Source organism: Kogia breviceps, chromosome 1 (assembly GCF_026419965.1).
Source record: "Kogia breviceps isolate mKogBre1 chromosome 1, mKogBre1 haplotype 1, whole genome shotgun sequence".
NCBI classification, from domain to species: Eukaryota; Metazoa; Chordata; class Mammalia; order Artiodactyla; family Physeteridae; genus Kogia; species Kogia breviceps.
In genome coordinates this window covers 198,497,647-198,515,074 of record NC_081310.1, presented here as the reverse complement: position 1 = coordinate 198,515,074, position 17,428 = coordinate 198,497,647, and positions in this window count along the sequence as shown.

The following is a 17,428-nucleotide window of genomic DNA, read 5'->3' as shown; positions in this document are numbered from 1 at the left end:
TCTGGAGCCGAACCCGCAGCATCTCCGCGGTGTGCCTGTACGTCTAAGTGTCGGCCAGCGACAAAATTCGCGTCCTATCAGTAGGAGCTATTGTGGATGTGGTTGGCCCCGCCCAGGAGAGCCTTTCAGGTATTGGAAGATTTCCAATCCCATCATTCCCTTAATCATTCGCCAGGCTCTGAGGGATGGGCTCCTACACAGTCACTGGTGGCCTGTGTCTCCTCTGACCCACCCGTGTTGCCCTGTTCCCCTCAGCGCTCCTTTCAGGCCACTGTGCAGGGCCACCAATTCTCCCTGACTGCTGTCCCCGAAAACAGTATTGTCCTCTAAAGCCAGCTTATCAACTAACTATGGAGAAGGACGCAGGTTTTTATTTTCAATTTGTCACGAACCTGTACTTTTGTAAAATATGGCGAAGATGAACAGCTAGACAAGTGAAATGAGGAAAGACACAAAATATGAGCCCCCAATTTTTTTTATTAGATGCAACAGACATAAAATTACCCTGAAAATGGCTCCACAGCTTCTAAACGCTTACTCTCAATGTCTGTGCTTATCTTGTCCAAAGTGACAAGTTAGGGACCGCTTTGGAGCAGCTTTGCGGAGCAGCCCCGCAAGCCCGTGGACTTTGAGATGGGGGCCAGCTGTCCGTGGCCCCAGCGTGTGGCAGGGAGGCCTGCGGGCAATGCCCCACCGGCTCCCTGGAGCCCAGAGAGCCAGATAGAGACAGCCCCACCTGCCCCCGTGCTGACCCAGCTCCTTCCACTTGCCTGGGGCCAGGATCCAGGCAAAATGCCTGCCCTCAGAAAGCTGGTGCTCTGGTGGGGGAAGGCAGAAAGGAGTGAACTGGATACAGGGGGGTTGGTGCCCAAACTCGGCCTCTGTGCACCGGTGTCAAACAGAATCTCAGAGACAGAGTTTTGGGTGAAATAGGAAAGAACAGCTTTATCGTTTTGCCAGGCAAAGGGGGAAACAGAGGGCTAATGCCTTCAAAACTGTGTGTCCCTACCCAGGGGCATTTGGTGAGGAGTTTTATAGCGATGGTTCAAGGGCGGGGTTACTGATGAGGATCAGGGTGTGTGCAGGGCCTGCTTTGCTTTAATCTGGACTCAGTGGGTCTCCTGATGAGCTTCTGTGGTTCTGAGGTTACCAAACTGTGACCTTTTCTCTTGAATGAAGAATGCTTCATCAAGTAATTAACATCCTCCATTTGTTGGGGGTGTTAGTTCTATAAAGAGCTCAAAGATATTGTCCTGTCCATCCCCTGGGGCAGAACCAGGACCCTGCCCCAAGGCTGCACCATTGTTTCTTGACTGCTTCTCCCTTGTCTCTGCATCCCCTCCCTTCCCTGATTAGTAACAGTTTGAAACTGCCCTTTGGAACTCGGGGAAGGTCTTGGAAGCTGAAGCCTAGTCCCTACAAACAAGAAATGGGGAACACAGAAGGGCTTCTGTGCCCAAGAACCCCACAGGGTCCTGCTCGGTTTCAGTGGTGGGTGGTGTACCTGAGCAGGGCAGGACCTGTGGTCAGAAAGTCCTGATAGAGGAGATCACAGATCTCCCTGAATGCGGGCAGGAGGGCACCATGCCAACACCGGGCGGAGCATCCAGGCAGTGGGAAGAGCATATGCAAAGGCCCTGGGGTAGGAGCATGAGAGGAATATTCCAGAAACACGTCGGCCAGGAAGAGAAGGGAGGGAGGAAGGGAGGCCTAGCCCTGTCAGTTCACCATAGCTGAAAGTCTTTGGCCTTGAACCTGTGGGTAAGAAGCAGCCACACCTTGCCCTTCGGTCCCAGTGGGGCTGGTAGGGGATTAAGGCTGGCATTCTCTCTCTCTCTCTGATGCAGTGAAATTAGATGACAAAGGATTAGCAAATGTTTGCTGAGCTTCTGCCGGGCAGGAGACTCTACACGGGTATCTGGAGGCTGCAGAGAACTTAAGAAACCCCTGCCCTCGGGGCGAAAGGGAAGGCAGGCAGGGCACCCTTGGTCAGTGCCCGCCGTGCTGGAAGCACACTGCAGGCGTGTATTTCAGGAGGCCGGAAGTCATCGCCATGTTCAGCTTCCCATCCTGTGAAGAAGGGTGCGTCCGGCCCTGAGGTGCTGGGGCCAACACGATGTCTGCATGTTTCCTTAGGCATCTTCATCAGAGAGGAATGGATTTTAACCTGGTCACGCTCCAAGCCTGGAAATGGAAACGTACACCTCTCCAAACCACAGTCTCCATTCCTCAAACATGGACTATTTGGGAAGCATCCGCTTCAGCCCACTAAGATCCTGCACTGAGGACCCCAAGCCCCTGAAGGGTGTGTTCAGCAGCTGAGAACAGAAAGGAGAAAGTCTGACCAAGACTCCCGGAGAAATGGTGAGTACAGGTGAGCCTGGTGCGAGGACATGCTCAGAGAAGGTTGCTGAGCTGTCAGAGGGCCCAGCAGCCAGGGGAAGGGGCTCCCATGAGCCAAATCTAGGGCTGTTTGAGCAGAAAAGTAAATAATGATGGTAATGGACGATAGCCCATTGAAAAATATAGGAAACCATGAGTCCAGACATATCTAAGTCGATGCATAAATAAATTTAATAAATAAAAATATAAAAGATATAATAGATTAATATAAACAAATTTAACAAATACTGATATGATAAGTTTAATAAATTAATAGGAGGGAGGGGAAAGCTCTTCCTTACAGAATGCCTATTAATGAATGCAAAAGGAATGCTGGAATTAGGAAATTATCAGCCCAGGCTAAAACGAGTGGATATAAAAGTTCACCTAAGGGCACAATATTTACCTAATCTCAAAGTATCTCCCCACGAATCTCCTAGTGATTATAAAGGGAAACGAGTAACTTTCAGTAGGTAAAGAACCTGGTGGACGCCCCCCAAAGCAGACGGTCACCCTCAGAAGCTTTTGTACCCAGACATCCTGAGCCTCCAGATACAGCATCCCTTCGGGAATCTGTCTGCTGAATGGCCACCTGGATCTAAACATGAGGAAACGACAGAAAACTCAAAGTAAGGGACATTTCAAAATAAATGCCTGTTACCTTTCATGATACCAAATTCAAAGTTCCCCGAGAAAGGCTGAGGAACCGTTCCAGATTGAAGGTAGAAGGAACACAAAATGCCCCACGAGACCCTGGATTAGACCCTGGACAGTGAGAAACAGCAGGTATCAGGGTGTTATTGGGACTGTTGAAGACATTCGAACGCAGACAGATAGATAGATAGATAGATAGATAGATAGATAGATAGATAGATAGATAATAGATAGATAATAGATAATAAATAGATAGAAAGATAGATAGATAGATAATAGATGATAGATAATAAATAGATAGAAAGATAGATAGAGAGAGAGATGATAGATAGATAATAGATAGAAATTTAGATGATAGATAGGTGATAGATAGATAATAGATAGATAGATAGATGACAGATAATAAATAGATAGAAAGATAGATAGATAATAGATATGAAGAGAGAGAGAGAATGATAAAAATGTGAACAATGGTTGAATGCAGATAGAGAATATAAGAATTCCTTGCACTATTCTTGCAACTTTAGTATAAATTTGGATTTACATCTGAATTTAAAGTTACAGGGAATCTAACCAAGTTCTGTCCACCCTCCAGAAGCACCGTGTGTTTGGGGGGGTCCTCACAACCACTCTCAGGTCCAGTGTTTCTCCAGGACTCACGGAACTCAGAAAAGTCATGGTACTTGTGCTTATGGTTTGTTAGAGTGAAGGGATTCAGACTAAAACCAGCAGAGGCACCAGGCCCACAGGGACACACAACAGTGACAGCTTCTCTGGAAATGACGACGGACAACGCACAATAGGTGTGGTCAACCAGGGAAGCCCAACCAGGCCTTGGTGTCCAGGGGCCTGCTGGGGGCAGTCCCACAGGCGTGGCTGGCTGTACAGGGTCTGCCATCTCCAGACCCTGCAGAGGTGGAGGCCCCACCGTAAGTCACATTGTTAGACCCTCTGGTGCGACCCAAGGCATCAGGAGAACAGACACTCCTGTGTCTGGCAGGGTATTCCAGGGCCGGGCAGGAGTGTGCAGTATCTGGACAAGCCAGGCCTGCTGAGCCAGCCCTTCTCTGCACACACACGCTCACAGCAATGAGCAAAGAGAGTCGGAAAACGTCAGAAGCAAAAGGGCAGGAAGCAGTGTTTGCAAAGGGCCCGTGGGTGAGCCTCAGGGGCGGGGAATGGGCAGTCGGGCTGCACGGGGAGTCCCCGGAGGGCATCCAGGAAGAGTGGGGGACCTCATGCCAGCTGGGGTCTCAGACTCTCAAACTCTAACCCGTGCTCTCACTCAGCCACCCAAGAGACACTTGCCGCGCCCTGTGACATGCTGGTTCCACGTGCACAGCGGAAACAGACAGGCCAGGTCCCTCCCTCCTGAAGCTTGTGGTCTAAGGCAGGGGCAGGCCATCCGTAAGTAAGCAGATAATAGACAACCATCGCATCTGGCTCCGCTCCCGGCTCGTGCAAAGGGAACTGGCTCCCCCTGTCTCCAGCCTCCTCCCTCCTGCTCTCAGAGGGAAGAGAAGAAGCAGGAGGGACCCCAGGCTGCCCCGCTTCCCATGGCATCACCGGTCCCTTCAGTACAAGATGCAGTGAGGCTCAAGCCCGTGTATGCTGCAGAACCAAATCCAGCTTCGACTGCCCGAATCTGTGATAATGGCGGGGCTGGAAGGGGTGCACCGTCCCCGCCTCCCTGGGCCACCTGACTTTGCCTCCAGCTGGGGTCACTCACTCATTGCATCCCCGGGGCACTCAAGGACAGCAGCAGACTCCCCTTCTGCGGTCGGGATTAGAAGGAGGCGAGCTGGGGTCAAGGGACTGTCAAATCCGTACCGAATGTTCTGTTTAGCAGCCCGGCCCACTGCGGCCGCCTCCCCTCCTACGCAGCTTTGATAAACGGATTCCTTAAGGGATCTCCCTTCTCATCCTCGCCTCTGTGGGACCCAAGGGGACACCTGAGCAAGGCTTTCTCTAATCTTTGCATCTCACGCTTAGTACCGAGACGTTCATAGCAACGGCAGACGGGAAAATAATGGAAAGGTTCTCAAAGCATATTGGTGGCGTTGATGGGCAAAGCCCTGTGAGCTGCTTCTGCTATTGCTAGGGTCCCATCTTACAGATGAGGCAACTGGAGCCCAGAGACAGTGACCCACATGAGGGTCCTGCCCACGTCCCTCCACCCCGTCACTGCCGTTCCCGCTGGCCCTTCAGAGCCGGTGGACGGCGCCTCTGATGCTTTTGCCAATCCATCGCCTCCCCCGACTGTGGGCTACTGGTGGTCGCACGAGACAGAGGTGAGAGACACACATGGCCTGGCGTGGAGACGGGTCAGACAGAAACACCCAAATATGTTCATCGTGACCAATGGTGACGATTGCCCCGAAGGAAAGAAACACAGTGCTGCAAGAGGTAAATACCAGGAGGGACCAAGAATTTAGACTGTGGCCAGGGAGAGTTAGAGCCGGAGAGACCTAGGCAGGGAGAGAGCATGCACCCAGGACCTGCTGGGGCTCAAGGGGGCCAAGAAATGACAACCCCTCTCCGTGGCTGAGTTCTGAACCAACGGAAAACTAGGTAAGTGGCAGGTGAAGAAGAGTTGGCACCCTCGTGACCATAAAGGCAGGGCTGAAGGGAATGACCTGGGCGTGGGGGGCTCCAAGTCAGACTGACTCAGCTCCCCGCCAAGGGCAAAGTCAGCCCCAGCGGGAGAGTGGAGCCGGGCAGGGGTGCTGCACTAGCGGGGCTCCCCCAGTGGGGAAGGCAGGGCCAGGAGAAGAGCGCTGGCCCAGACCCCCTCCACCCAACGGGAGAGAGGTGCATTGACCAGAAGAACATCATGTTAAAAATAAAGATGAAAATGTCCCTCTTCCTGGGATGCCCACGCTGGTCCCGCTTTTTCTTTTCCTTTTTTTTTTTTTATAAACTTATTTATTTTATGTATTTATTTTTGGCTGCATTGGGTCTTCACTGCTGTGCGCAGGCTTTCTCTAGTTGTGGTGAGCGGGGTCTACTCTTCGTTGCAGTGTGCTGGCTTCTCATTGCGGTGGCTTCTCTTGTTGCGGAGCACGGGCTCTAGGCGCGCGGGCTTCAGTAGTTGCGGCACGCAGGCTCAGTAGTTGTGGCACGCGAGCTCTAGACTGCAGGCTCAGTAGTTGTGGCGCACGGGCTTAGTTGCTCCCCGGCATGTGGGATCTTCCCGGGCCAGGGCTCGAACCCGTGTCCCCTGCATTGGCAGGCGGATTCTCAACCACTGGGCCACTAGGGAAGCCCTGATCCTCCTTTGATGATAAGACTCCCTTCCCAGGTGCAGAGGCCATTCTGCTTGCTGTGAACGTGCTGATCTGGTTTTCTTAAACCTTGAAGGAATGTATCCCTGACTTGTTTAATGTTCTTTGTTCTGATAAGACATAAAACTCTGCTGAAAACCGTACTTCTCTGGAGCAGAACCTCAGAGTCATCTAAGAGTCTGGCTTCCAGGCTCTAGTCCTCATTTTGGCTCAGGTAAAACCCTTTTCTATGCTTATTTTTGATTGCTTATTGATTATTTTAGTCGACAGCAGGAACAAGCCAGGCCATTACACCCCATGGAGGGCGGCTTCACTTGGTCTTACTTCAGTTTTATTGTCAGCACCCCCATCACAAGAGTGTAGAGCAGGTATCAAAGGAAAGAAAAGAAATATTCTTCGTGATAAGCAGAGCAACGGGTTGTCTCTCTCGGGGCCGCCCAGAGCAGAGGGGAAGTTTCCAGAAGGTTCCACTGCAGTTTATGCTGCTCGCTTTGGGAACGGACCACTGAGATTTTTGTCTCCCACTAGGGAAGCCAGGGCCCCTTGCAGCATCCAAAAAGACATAGGAGAGAGAAATAAGAAGAAAACCAGTAATCTTCTCCAGCAATAAAAACAATGCCTCAGGCTTCCCTGGTGGCGCAGTGGTTGAGGGTCCGCCTGCCGATGCAGGGGACACGGGTTCGTGCCCCGGTCCAGGAAGATCCCACATGCCGCCGAGCGGCTGGGCCCGTGAGCCACCGCCGCTGAGCCTGTGCGTCCGGAGCCTGTGCTCTGCAACGGGAGAGGCCACAACGGTGAGAGTTCCGCGTACCGCCAAAAAAAAAAAAAAAAAAAAAAAAAAAAACAATGCCTCTCAGAGTTACTTTGGAGAAGACGAGGAATCTGGAGGGCATTTAGCCCTTACAGCATGAAATGTTCTGTTAAATTACTAAAAGGAAAGATTCCAATTTCTTTTAACCTGAAAGATACAGTAAGTACTGAACCGGAACTCTCAGCAGGAGATGTTTTATGGAACCTAATTAAAGCCAAGCAGGAAGAGCGAGTCATCAGAACTGGGTAAGAGAATCCATCACGGGGCTCGGTGAGCAGAGCTGGGGCACAGCCAGCAAGGAGGTGGCCTCCAGGGACAGGAGGCGACCCCACTGCACAGGCAGCACTCGGGGGGAGGACAGGGGTGGGGCTGCTCCTGGCCCCAGCATGAGGCCAGGGTCGGAAGCAGCGCTGGGTGCACTAGTGTCCCCTCCAGTGTCTTGCTTGAGGGCAGGTCATTTGTGCATACTTGTGCACACACACACACACGCACACACAGACACAAGCACATGCAAGGCACATGCACACACAGAGACACATGCACACAGGTGCACACACCCTCATGCATGCAGGTACAGACACACTCACAATGCACAAACGTGCATATGCACACATGTGCACACGTATACACACAACACATGTATACAGTCAGCCAAAGCCCTGTGTGAGCCCAGCACTGAGCTGCTCACCTCTGCGCTTCCAAACTTCCTTGCCCGCCAAGGGTTCACGCCCACTGTGAACCCACTGCCTGGCTGGAAAATCAAGACCACACGCCTGCAACTAGGACACAGAGAAGAATCCAGAATCCCATTTCTTCCTTCAAGAGAAAAAGTCAGCTTCCTAGAGTCAAGAAAATAAAAGCCATATGTATAACTGAATCACTGTGTTGTACACTTGAAACTAACACAACATCGTAAATTAACTATACTTTTTTTTTTTTTTGCGGTACGCGGGCCTCTCCCTGTTGTGGCCCCTCCCGTTGCGGAGCACAGGCTCCGGACGCGCAGGCGCAGCGGCCACGGCTCACGGGCCCAGCTGCTCCGCGGCACGTGGGATCTTCCCGGACCGGGGCACGAACCCGCGTCCCCTGCATGGGCAGGCGGACTCCCAACCCCTGCGCCACCAGGGAAGCCCCTAAATTAACTATACTTTAATAAAATGTTTTTTAAAAGGAAAAGAAAAGAAAAGCCACAAAGACTGGGATTTTTTTTAATGGAGAAATGGGATTTAACAAAGGGAAGGTGTCAGCCTGAAGCCCAGCCAGAGGCAGGGGCCTTGCGGGGCGCTTGGCAGTCGGCTGCTCCGATCAGCTTCCAGTCTGACGTGGGTGAGACAGCGTGTGGGGGAGGAGGAGGCGGGCCTGGGGGCCTTGGAGAGCTCTCCGCGGAGCAGAGGCACCAGCTTCTGCTCTCCGCTTCCCCGGCGAGAGGGGGACCCCCGCCCACCCCTCCCGGACAACGGAACAGGTGCTGCGCGCCACCACCACTCAGAGAGGGTCGGAAGGCCCCCGTCTCCAGGAAGATTCTAGAGCTCTGATGTGAGTTCTCCAGCCGCCACCCCTCCCACCCTAGGGAAGGGTCAAGGCTTTCCCAGGCAATCCGCAGGCTCCATCCAAAGCAATCAGGCACGCTGACAGCTCTCTTAGAAAAATGGGAGAAATGTGAGGTGAGCAAGGACACCATTCGGCTACTTTCCCCCGGAGACCCAAAGGCATTTGTATTCCTGTGGCATCTGGGGGCTGCGACTTCACCCAGCTCTTTTACCCCCATCTGTTTGGTTTCACTGGGGGCTGCCAGCAGCGTGATGGAGTGGAGAGGGCCCAGAGCCAGGTGCCGCGTCCGCGCCCGAACCTTCTCGACCTACAAACGGGGTTCTCGGGCACCATAGGGTCGTAGGAGACACCCAGCACCCGAACGCCTCTCCCAAGGCTGACACCAAGACCCCCAGGGGCAGAGAGATTGGGTGCCAAGGAAGGGGGTGAACCCCCAAGAGTACCCCTTGAACCTGCTTCCTCCTTCTCGTTCTGAAGCCCAGCGTGGACCACCCAAACCCCTCACCGCTCCTGCTGAGGCCCTGGGGGCACTTCCAGGCTCACGGAGGGGTGAGCAGGGTGCAGTGCAGAGCTATGACATCCCCTCTACCTGGGTGAGACCGGGCCTGGGGGCAGGGGTCCCAACGCTCCGCCGGGGACACCAAGGAAGCGTGGGGACTGACTCAACACAAGCAGAGGCGGATTCAGTCCAGCAAGTCCTGGAAAGTGATGGGCTGGGGAAGAGCTTCTAATAGTTCAGTAAGTCAGATATGGTCCTGGCAGAGCGGCGCAGAGAACCAGGGCGGGGACCCTGGGGGCTATGCTGGTGGGACATACAACCTGGCAGGCGGCTCCCAGAGAGGATCAGGAGGGCAGCGCTTGGGAAACAGGAATCCGGCTGATCAGAGCAGCATCTCAGGCCAGAAAGGTACAGTTAGAACCGGCTTTGAGAGTCAGCTAACATGGGTCCCTTTCCTAACAGCTGTCCCTAATGGAGACGCAAGCTGGGAAGCCAGTTACCCCAGGCTCCCCCGGTGGTCACACAGGTCCACTTGCCTGCCTGAGCATCAGGCCAGGGCTCAACTTTCACCCAAAAGCTCAGCGGCCACCAGCAGATGAACGCCCACGCTGCATCAGCAGGGGGTGGTATGGGGGAGCAGAAAGGGCCCCTCCCTGTCGACGAGCAGGTAACACCCAAACCAAAGGTTTTGGAAAGCCCTCTGGGAACACAGATGACCAGGAGAAGGAGGCTGGGCACAGCCTCCCAGGCTTGGCCTTTTCCCGAGGAACACAGAGGCCTGGGAAGAAACTCCAGGACGCCACACCCCTTGCCAAGGGCAGAACAGGTAGCCGTCAGTGGACAGGGATCCAGGGCATCTTGAGTGGCTCTGCCGAGCACTGCCCCGACCTCCTTTCCTGGCTGCCCAGAGCCAGGACGGGCCTTTGGCAAACTGGGTACAGTCTCCCGGCTCCCTGGAGCCTTAGAGACCCGGGTCTCTCTGCAAAGGCCTGGGCCCCACCGAGCCATGTGGTGGGAGAGGATCTCCTCTCCCCACGGCCAGCTGGAGCCCTGGGTGGCCGTGGCCAGCAGCTGGAAGCCCCTGACTGCATGACTTCATATCATGTTGAGATCCTGATTTCCCGAGTCCTGACCACAGACACCCAAACTCCAGGGGGTCCCAACAACCCTCAGAGCCACGCCCCTGAGCTCAGAGCCACGCCCCTGAGCTCAGAGCCAGAAGAGACAGGCAGGGGACGTCGTCCCCAGCAGGCGGCGGCAGTCTCTCTGTGTGTGCTACACTGACACACGCACAACACGATGAGCCTTGCTGTGCTAATGAGAGAAGTCAGAAACACAAGACCACGGATTCATTTATATGAAAAGTCCAGAATAGGTAAATCCACAGAGTCAGAAAGTAGATTAGTAGTTACCAAGAGCTGGGGGTGGGAGTGGTGGGGGGTAAGGGGGAGACAGCTAAATGGTACAGTGTTTCCAATTCCCTGATGAATTGCTTTGGAACTGGTGATGATTACATAATATTGTGAATGTATCAAATGACACAGAAGTATTTGTTTTAAAATTGTTAATTTTTTATTATGTCAATTTTACTTTAGGAAGGAAGGAAGGAAAGGACAGAGGGAGGGAGGGAGGAAGAGAGAAGGAAGGAGAGAGAAAGGAAAGGGAAGAAAACTGGACAGAAAACGTAACAAGATGGGAACCTTTTAAAATGGAAGGCGTTGCTATATCAAGGGAATTACAAGCCAGCAGAGACTGGCTAGGTGAGGGACTCAAGAGGGACAGAGATTAGCCTGAGATCCTGGAGGAGCGCACAGGCGCAATCTGTAAGGCCCATGTGCTAGCCACGCCATTATTTAAAAAAAAAAAGGGCTTCCCTGGTGGCGCAGTGGTTGCGAGTCCGCCTGCCGATGCAGGGGACGCGGGTTTGTGCCCCGGTCCGGGAGGATCCCACGTGCCGCGGAGCGGCTGGGCCCGTGAGCCGTGGCCACTGAGCCTGCGTGTCCGGAGCCTGTGCTCCGCAATGGGAGAGGCCACAACAGGGAGAGGCCCGCGTACAACACACAAAAAAAGTGCATCCCTACCCAATGGAAGAGGAATAAAACCAACACTGCTCTCCTCCGCCCTTTGGCTGTCCTCCCTGTACATTCAAGCAAACACAAGAAGAAATCATATTCCTGGTATTCAAGCCAGGGGAGTCCGTGGGAGAAGGCAGTGGGTTCAATGGTGACCCCCAAAAATATGTCCACTTCCTAACCCCCGGAACCTGTGAAAGTTACTTTTTTGGAAAAAGGGGCCTTTGCAGGTGTGATTTGAAGTTAAGGATCTCCAGATGAGACCATCCTGGATTCTCCAGGCGAGCCCTGAATCTGATGACAAGTGTTCTTATAAGAGACACGTGAGAGAGACATGGGGAGGAAAGTAGAACGTCATGAAAAGACGAAGGCAAAGGAGTTATGCTACCACGAGGATGGCTGGCGGTCACCAGAGGCTGGACAAGGTAGGAAGTATCCCTCCCCCGAGCCTCCAGAGAGAGCACGGCCCTGACCATACCTTGATACAGGACTTCCGGCCTCCAGAGCTGTGGCAGAATAAACTTCCGTCGTTCTTAGCCCCCTCGGGACGCTGCTGCCCAGAGCCTGGCCCTGCGAGCCTGACTCTTGCAGGTCTGAGCACGGCCCTCACCTGCTCAAGCACCTCTGTGGCTGTCACCCCAACAATAAAGATCAGATTCCTTCGAGGTGTCCAGGGAAGTCTGTGGTCTGGCCCCACGTGCCATTACCGGGGAGTCAGCCCACCCCAACTTCAAGCAGCCTCAATGCACTCTGATAAGCTGGGGTGCCAGAAGTGGGGGACACAGGCCAGGTCCCATGGGCAATGCTCCTAGATTAAGAGACCATGAACAGGGTGGGACAAGAGCACCCTGAGTCCACAGAGGACATCTTACTCTAGCCGTGGGTCCAGGTCCTCTGCTGGCCTCGCCAGGCACCTTGTCTGGATGGCCCAGAGCCATGCAAGGGCAGTGCCTGTTGATGGCAGCCCCCTGGCCAGTCTTAGCAGATCTCAGAAACACCCCACTGGGACAAAGCCACCAGGGCTACAAGAACACTGTCTGCCCTCGGAGGCCCGCGGGCGGCCCTGCCAGGCCCCGTGAAAGCTGGGACCCAGCTGACAGCATCCTGCCCACGGCAGCCAATGGCTGAGCCCACCTTTCCGCCAGGCTCAACCTTCTGCGGCTCTTCCGAAGAACGGCTGAGACGCCAGCCCCATCACTGGTGCGTGTGAGAGATGGTCACTTCTGAGAGCCTTTCTGTCCACGGCTGGGGCTTCAAGCCCCAGTGATCAGAAGACTCAGGACACTGCTGTCAGGTAAGTGAGGCCATGGCCCTGGTCGGGCCCCGGCGGGCTGCCCTGAGGCGCTCTCACTGTCTTGCTCAGGAAGTGGTCTGGAAGAAAGGGAGGATGTGGGGAGGCAACGGTTCACTGCTGCTGGTACTCATGTGACTGAGGAAATGACAGTCTCGAGCGCTCAGCCAGGTCCCTCCACCCGCTCACTGCAGGAGGGCGGCACAGGGTGGCCCTGGACCCTGCTCAGACTCTGCCTCTGAATCCTGGCTCAGCCACTTCCTAGCTGTGTGACCTTGGGCAAGTTACCTACCCTCTCTGTGCCTAGTCTGCCCATCTGTAAGTTGAAAGTGATAACAATAATAATACCTATCTCATGGGGTTGTTGTGGGGATGTGTTCATATTTGTAAGAGAAAAAAAGAAAGAAAGAGAGAGAGAAAGACGAAGGAAGGAAAGAAAGAGAGAGAGGAAGGGAGGGAAGGAGGAAGGAAGGAGGGAAGAAAACAAAGGAAGAAAGAAAGGAAGAAGGAAAGGAAGGAATGAAGGAAGAAAAGAAAGAAAGGAACTCTCTTTGATCCGCAGCTTTCCCACCTATAAAATCATAGAGTTGTCCTAAATAAAAAATGATAGAAGATATGATGGTTATTTAGCACAATCCCTGGAACACATTCCACAATAAAGAGTAGCTACAATCTGTCATCATCATCATCACCATCATCATCTTCATCTCGTTCTTCGTATGCAGTGGAGACAGTGGTATCTTTCCCATGGACCTCACAGGGCTGGAGGGAAGGCAACAAATTAAATAATGCCTCACACATGCATTGTTTTTATTGTTTCTGATCCCAAAAGAAGCTGAGTTGTGTTTCTTTTAACCCCCAAACAAGGTTTAGGATATTCACTTTTGGTTGTCGGCTCCGTTATCCAGAAGTCTCACGCCTTCCCAACCCAGGGGTCACTACCTCACTGTCTTCATGAGTTGGGGGACCCATCTGTTCCTCAGGCTTCAGGCAGATGCCCCAGACCCCACCCAGCCAGAACCAAGACCCCCAGGGAAAACACCCACTGCATCCATTGAGCCTCTGACCTCTGAGCACTCAGCCTTCCTCTGCCCGTACCACGGTGAACTCACACTCACACACACACACACACACACACACACAGACTTCACGTTCTCTCTCGCCTGCCACAACAAAATGGCACCCAAGTCTCTGGTCCCTCCCAATGAACCACTCTCATCAGTGACATGCATTTAGGCATCAGCTGGCGTCACATTATGTATCTGGAAAATGTCAAGCCCTTGGGGTCAGACAGGAACAATTTAAGGGAAGCTGAGCGCATCTCATTTAGAAGTCTCCACTCTCTGCTGGAGCCTCCAGTGAGCAGAGAGAAGGTGATTTCCTTCCTCAGACAGAGGTCAGTGCTTATCAAGATGCTTAATACCTGAGCCTCCCCCACCTCAGCAAGCACCGTGTCAGAACAAAAGAGAAACAATGGAAGGGGAGTCAGGGACTTCCAGATTCTTTGCCATGGCCTGGGAATATAGTATGGTTCTGTGGTCCACCAAAGAAGTCCTGCCTTCTTTCCACGCATTCATCCATGCATCCTTCAATCCATCATCTATCCGTCCATCCATCTATCCATGCATCCTTCCCCTCTATCCATCCATCCATCCATCCGTCTATCCAGCCATCCTTCCACCCATTCATCCATCCATCCATTTCTTTGGTTCACTCAGAAGTGATTCTTTCCCCAAGGGTTTTGCATGCAGACTGGGACCCCCACAGTACCCTGGTCCTTGTTGGAGATTCACCCAAATCTATCAACCTGTTCTGTGTACTTTGGAACTCAAGCTACAGACGGTTCTGGAGGGCATTTTTGAACAGCGGTAAAAATGTAAGACTAGACCCTGTGGGGGTTGTTTTTCAGAAGCAAGACTTTTTAAACATATCTCATAAAATAATTGTTTAGAATACTCCCAGGTTGTTCCAGTTGGACCCAGTTTTTACAAGGTTGTCACGGTATTTAGGAAAGCCAGATCTCCCTGGGGGCAGATTATTAAGCAAATGCTAAGATCTGCTCAGAAAACTCATCCTGTTACCAGGAGGGGATGCTGCAGACCTCGGCTCACTGGGACCACTTGTCCCTCCGCACAGAACCTCCACCACTGCATCTTAGTCCTTCAAGTGGGACCATCTCACCAGCATCCACATGGCTTCCCCCCTGACCTTGGCAAAGCAGTTGGTTGAACGATTCTAGGTGATGAAGAGGTTGAATATTACCAAGTGACAATTCTCCCCTAGGAATACAGAAATAATTTAAGCAAATGAGGAAGAGAAGTATCAGATGTTGCTCTGTATCGATTTTTTTTCAATTCTGAGGTTAGGCAACCAAACTTTTGTATATCTTTTAACAAAAAATGTCAACATGGGGTACTCCAGGTTGCCTCTTTAAGTTTTGGCAGGTTGGGACTTTGCAGGAGGAATATTGAAAAAAGCAGACCCCAGTGCTACCCCATTCCAGAGGTCCCCCTGGAGAAAAGAGTGGTCAATGTTTAGAGACCAGAATTACAGAAACAAGCCCCAGATTACCTTTATTTTTCATGAGCTACACCCTCACCCAAACTTAGCAAAATAAGCTGGCCTAAATATTTTGACTACCTTCATCTCTCTTTCCACAATTTGGATTGACTTAAAGAGCCTTTCAGAATTGATTTGATGTAATGCTGCTGTTTCATTATCGATTTCAATTCCAGTGTAAAACAAGAAGTTTATGTCCACAATTAGAACATAAATGCTACCGTGCTCTCTAAATATCATGCCTCACTGCCACAGTGCGTCAATGAAAGTGTAAACATACTTTTAATTGACCTTCAGGCACTTTCAGGAAATGTAATTTATAGAGATGCCAGGATGGGAATCTCCTTTCTTCACTAATACAATACCCTCTGGCTATGTAAACACTTGCAAAGCCATCACTCTTCATTGAAAAGCAAAGACACATGGAATCCTCCCTGTCAAGAGTCACCTCCACCTATTCAATCCAAGAAGGCTGGAGGGACAATGAACCTAAGTCGTCTTCGCCTACCGAGCAATCGTTTGTTTGTTTGTCTTTTTGTCTCTGGTAGCAAACAATGCTTTTAAGGAGTGAAGGTCAAGCATGTCCAGTACCATGGACAGAGCACTGGATTTGCCATTGAGTTTCCCAAAGAAAAAAGTTTTTAACCTTCTATCTGTCCATTTTTTTCTGGGGGGAGGGGAAGAGGGGGAGTAAGTTAAAACTGAATTAGACATTTTTTCCTATTCAATACTTTAGAAGTCAACAAACGTTTTCTTTTTTAAAAAAAATTATTTTATTGAAGTATAGTTGATTTACAATGTTTTATTAGTTTCTGGTGTACAGCAAAGTGATTCATTATACATATATATATTCTTTTTCATATTATTTTCCACTATGGTTTATTACAGGATATTAAATATACTTCCCTGTGCTCTACAGAAGGACCTTGTTGTTTATCTATTTTATATAAAATAGTTTGCCTCTGCTAATCCCAAACTCCTCATTTATCCTTCCCCCACCCCCTTCCCCCTGGGCAACAACAAGTCTGTTCTCTGCGTCTGTGATTGTTCTGAACAAACAATTTCTTAAAGGGCCAGCTGTAAATATATTGGTTTTGCAAACCTTACGGTCTCTGTCAAAACTACTCACCTTGGGGCTTCCCTGGTGGCGCAGTGGTTGAGAATCCGCCTGCCGATGCAGGAGACACGGGTTCGTGCCCTGGTCCGGGAAGATCCCACATGCCGCGGAGCAACTAAGCCCGTGAGCCATGGCCGCGAGGCCTGCGCATCCGGAGCCTGTGCTCCGCAACGGGAGAGGCCACAACAGTGAGAGGCCCGCATATCGCAAAAAAAAAAAAAAAAAAAAAAAACTACTCACCTCTCACACTGTAGCCCCAAAGCAGCCAAAGACAGTATGCAAATGAACTGGCATGGCTGTGTTTCAATAAAACTTTACTTCCAAAAGCAAGCAGATTTGGTCTGTGGACTGTAGTTTGCTAACGCCTGCTTTAAGTTAGTAGCAAAAGTGCTGAGAAATGGGTAGGGGTGTCAAGGGGAACACCATAATTCAAAAAGATATATGCACCCCAATGTTCATCGCAGCACTATTTACAGTAGCCAAGACATGGAAGCAACCTAAACGTCTAGCAACAGAGGAGTGGATAAAGAAGATGTGGTACATATATACAATGGAATATTACTCAGCCATAAAAAAAGAATGAAACAATGCCATTTGCAGCAACATGGATAGGCCTAGAGATTCTCATACTGAGTGAAGTAAGTCAGACAGAGAAAGACAAATATCATATGATATCAATTATATGTGGAATCTAAAAGAAAGGCTACAAATGAACTTATCCACAAAACAGAAATAGAGTTACAGATGTAAAATACAAACTTATGGTTACAGGGGAGAAGCAGGGGGAAGGATCAGGAGACTGAGACTGACATATACACACTACTATATATAAAATAAATAACTAATAAGGACCTATTGTATAGCACAGGAAACTCTACTCAATACTCTGTAATGACCTGTATGGGAAAAGAATCTAAAACAGAGTGGATATATGTGTATGTATAACTGATTCACTCTGCTGTACCCTGAAACTAACACAACATTGTAAATCAATTATACCCCAATAAAAATATTTTCTCAATGAGGAGGGGTGTCAAGCAGATGAGGATGCTAGTGTCTCTGGTATCAGAAGAACCGCGATCGTGGTGCCAGGTCAGGACTCCCCAGGGACTTACTCTCCAGTAAGAGATCAGTTTTGTATCTCCTGATACTCATCAAGGACCTAGCAATAAAGCTTTTTTTTTAAAGTTTATCCTGCATTTTGACCT